This window comes from Coenobita brevimanus, chromosome 16, assembly GCF_032717465.1.
Source record: "Coenobita brevimanus isolate Jiangsu-jjx chromosome 16, ASM3271746v2, whole genome shotgun sequence".
Lineage (NCBI taxonomy): Eukaryota > Metazoa > Arthropoda > Malacostraca > Decapoda > Coenobitidae > Coenobita > Coenobita brevimanus.
The window spans coordinates 11,643,443-11,648,293 of NC_136969.1; positions in this window are offsets into that span (position 1 = coordinate 11,643,443).

A 4,851-nucleotide genomic window follows, 5' to 3' on the forward strand; every position below is an offset into this window, starting at 1 on the left:
ATACCACCATACCCCAACTAACAATGGCCAAACCCTGGTTCAGAGATAGGTTTAGATTTATTTTACTGATTCTGATATTTTAGACTTAAATTTTGTGTTTAGGTTGATTTATAAACTGTTTTTAGACTTATATTAACGTGTTTTAGTCATAGGTGAGGTGAACATCGTCATTTTGGGGTACAGTTTACTAAGCTTGATATTTTCCAAGCATATTTGATTACTTTCAGGTTTTATTTTTGGGTTTAGGTGATTTATAAACTGCTTTTAGGCTTAGTTTAGCTTGTTTTAAAGCAATTTGTGGGTTTATGTGACCTAAAAACTTGTTTTTGGACTAACTTAGGTGGGTTTAGGACTGGGTTGGGGGGAAACCTAAAGATCAAAAACGCAATCTATACTTTACATGTTACATCTACCCCGATATACGATACCTCGCCAAGCGATGGGCTTTTACCTAACCAACTGCATCGTTAAACCGGGAAATAGCCTACCTTTAACTGTATAGGTTATATCATACAGCTAGCAGCGTAATGGTTTTGTTTTGGGATGCTGGCTGGCCATCAGTGATGCAGCAACACAGCTTTGCACCCACATACACTTGCTACGTCCCATTCTTCAGATGGCTTTTTTTATTTCTATTATATTCTTGTGGGTCACCCGACGTTAAAGTTAACGGACTTTGTGCAGAGGGACATTAAGCAGCACATGATTGTACACAGCCAAGAACCGTACAGAAAGGCCTGACTGTACTGCCTATAAAACTAAACAAACAGTTCTTCTGTGAGTCTGTGGGTAGCCTAATTATTCTCTTCAGGGTGTAAGGACCCCTGGCTTGGCAATTACTGTCAAGTGCATTTAAGTCAAGATGAGATGCCTACTTCTCTTGATGATATTATGTGATTGAAAATCCTCCAGCCACACTACAAACAAACATATAGCGAGGCCTGACTGTGCTGCCCATACAATTAAACATATGGTTCCTCTGTTAGTCCAACTGGGATGTTATAACCACTACACTACCCGGCATCTGCGATAAAAACTAAATACAGTACTAAGCCTACTGACCTGACAGACCTGGAGTTTAGGATGAGAGGGTGCTGAGTGGCTTGATGTATATATGAGTTAAGCTGAATACTGATCCCTGGTGTGGCATGGGTGTCCAAGGGTGGCCTGGGTGTATCTAAGGGCAGCCTGGGTGTGGCCTGGGTCTGTCTGAGGACAGCCTGGGTGTGTCTGAGGGCAGCCTGAATGTGCCTGGGAGTGGCCTGGGAGATGCGTCAGTGGCAATGCTGGGGGAAGAACCAGTGCTGGGGCTGCCTCCACTGCCAGCTGACACTGTGTTGCCACATAGGCTACACCACCATCCTGATGCCCACACTCTTCTTATGATGCTTAATGTCCTCTTCACTTCCCTGACCAAGACAAGAAATACACATTAAGGAGCACACACCACACAGGAGTTAATGGAATGCTGACACTAGAGTGAAATTCACAAAATACAAAACAGATGGCACCAAGAGGCTTTTGGAAAATTGTGAAAAATGGCAACTCCAAATTTTGGGCACTGCACTGTAGCTACTGTTTTAATGCTTTCAGGTTCTTATATTCCCTATCAGCAGAAAATAAAGTCTAATATTTCCTGCAACAGCATCCTTGGCCTCCCCCTCCTTCCACCACACTCAAATACACTCTTCCCGTTAGTCTCTCGCTCTCCATCAATCATAGTATTCAAATAACTCAGAGCCTAGTGCCTATCTGAGGGCCAATTTGAAAAGTCCAATTTCTTCCAGCTCAACAATCAAGGAAGGTAAGGAGTGCCAAAGGTCCACAACATAAACAGAGAAAAAATGCTTAGGACAGTCAAGAGAGGAGTATGTGCTGACTTATATATATGACCTCTAGTTCCCACAACTGGAGAAAACCACAACAAACTACTGGCATCAACAGATGTCTGGCCAGGCATTATCTTCCAGCATCTACAAGATCAGTACACAATATCATTCCATCCAACAGAAAAGAAACCCAAGGCTACAAGTCTTGCTTGATAGGGTAAATGTTCCATACCTGAGATACATTTTGTCCATCTACGTCGAATGGACTCAAGTAGTTTGATATCACCAATAAAGCCTGTATTCCATACCTCGCAACAAAATGCCATTAAAGGTCTAACATGAGTTGTGCATAGTCATATCATGACTCGCAGGAATGGCAGACGGTGGATTTCAAAAAATTTGTAGCCACACCCCAGCTTTACTGGCCGCAGTGTGGATATCGTTGTGGAACCTCAAATTTCTGTCCACCAGAATGGCCAGGTCGTTACTCGCTGTTGTTAATGGGACAGGATGATTACCTATAAAATATTTGCCAAAAGGCTGAGGCACAATCCAATTCCTGCCAAACCTAAGTGTAAAACACTTATCTGGGTGAAGGTGTAGGCCCCAAGACTCGCCAATACTGTTCACCATGTCTATATCATACTGACAATTGGTAAGACCACACACAATACACACACTACTGTTCCTGTTAACTTTTAAATATAGTTTTAAATCATTGGCAAAACTCTTGCATTGGCAGTTCAAAGATGAAGCCAAGTGGCTTATGTATAACAAAAACAATACAGGACCCAACACTGACCCCTGGGGTACACAACTCTGAGGGAACTCTGCCTACCATACACCACAAGTCTCCCAGTTAGGAATTAGTGAAGCCATGCGAGGATATTTCCAGAAATACCCAAGCATGGTAATTTTGTGATAAAGTTAATCAATATAATGAGCACCTTTCCCAGCACACTGAGTTTAAAATGTCACAACAATCCTGCAGACGACAGCCACTGTGGAAGGATGTGTTTACGTCGCTTAGAGCAACAAGTCTACTAAAAAATTTCATTTAAAGTCTCGTCAAAATAGCCAATGGAGTATACCAAATTCTTACAAAAATTAGTAATGTAAAAAGATACAGAGAAGTGCAAGCCATAATACAAGTTTATGAAAATAGCCCAGGATTAAATATCAAACGAACCTCTGATCCACTCCCATCTAATTTAAATTTTCATATCCATAGTTCAAGAACAAATAGATAAATTAACACTGTATTGTAAATTTATGAAAATATATATGAGGACGAAATATCAAACGAGAATATTAAAACCCCGTCATTCTAATTCCTGATACTGGCGCCTTATTTAATAACGTTTCTTCTATAAATCTTTACCATTCAAATACATAATAATAATCTTCATTCACTAACTCCTCAGATTCCAGCTAAAGCCTCAGATAACTCTCTCAGGCTTCTAAATGCACTCTCAGCTGAATAAAATCATCTGACCATAGCTGGTGTGAAATATTATATCTGTTGCAACAATGACACACTCAAGCCCCAGTCTCTTCCTCATCCTCCACTCCTCCTTCACTCATCCAGAAAATTACTCTCGCTCCTTCACTCCCCAAATTTACATCTCGCAATCCCTCACTCCCTATTTTCCCTCTCTCCTTCCCTCCATCTCCTAAACAGCCTACTTCTTCTTGCTCCCCACTGCACTTCTCTTATAATTTCACACCTTCAGACCTCGCTCTCTCTCTCTCTCCTGCTTCGCCTCTGTTCCCTTCCCATCACTCCTTCCCCTCCAATATCATCTGTGTACAAATTACAGCTCCGCTCTGTTTTTTCCTTACGTAGGCGTCTACTCTCCCGTTTGTCTTGCCCGCTTCCCACTGCCCTATGGAGGCAGGCCAAGAATACTTGGCCAGTAGTCCTGCTTGTGGTAAGAGGTCACTACAAAGAGTGTCTTCCATCTTTCTCTCCTTCCTGCCCTCTTCTGCTCTTCTGTCCCGCCTCTCTTCTTGATATTTCCGTCACACCTTCACCATTTCTCCCGTACACCATTATAATGCCAGGCTTAGTGCCATACAGCCACAGAGTGCCCTGATGCTACTAATCCACCTTTCCTTCCTTCCTTTCTTCTTTCCTTCCTTCTTATTTTCTCATTTTTCAGGAACGGTCCCTTTGTTACTCCGAGAACGGTCCTTGGTTTCTGACTTCCGTATAATTTAGGAACGGCCCTACTGACCTCTCACTGCCACAGCCTCCCACACCTGACTTGAGACTGACCCAAGCATAGAGGTAGGAATAGGGTAGAGTCGGCGGGAGAAGGCTCCAGTGAAGCCAGAGAACTGTCAAACGGCCATATTGGTCAAGTCAAGAGGTCACGGCAACACCTACCTGACTTGAAGAAGATTGCTGTGCACTCCTACCTCTATGGCTGTGCCCATAGAGGTAAGAGTCCTAATCCTACCTCCGTGGGTGTGGCCATGAGATTATTAAGCCTTTAATACCTCCAGCTGTGTGTCCACCTGGTATTCCTCAGTGAGAATGCCAGAAACAAAGTAGACTTCATTCTACCTCTGGTTTTAGTTGTAGTTCAGCTGTGGGTGTGAGACGTTCTGTCCTAAGTTGTAACTTGCCATCAAATAACCTAAGTCTCCAAAAATGCCCACCACCTGTGCCGCATTTGGGTGTAATGAAAGAGGAGATAAGAAATCTGACCCATCCATTACATTTCACCGGTGAGTATCTTTAGAGTGAATTATAGTTTGTAGGTTAGTATGCAAAAATAGATAAATAAATAAAGATAAAACATATTTTTTTCTGTTCTTAGAAAACACTCCCGCCTGGTCAGCGGAACCAAGTCAGACAGCTGTCAAAGAGGTAGCCGCCATGTTGGTCGAGTCAGGTCTGTCGGCCTCACTCTGACCTACCCTTGGTTAATCCCATATGCCGCCTCTACCTACTCCTACCTCTATGGACCCAAGACACCACACCATACCTCCCCCCCACTCTCTCTCTCTTCTCTCT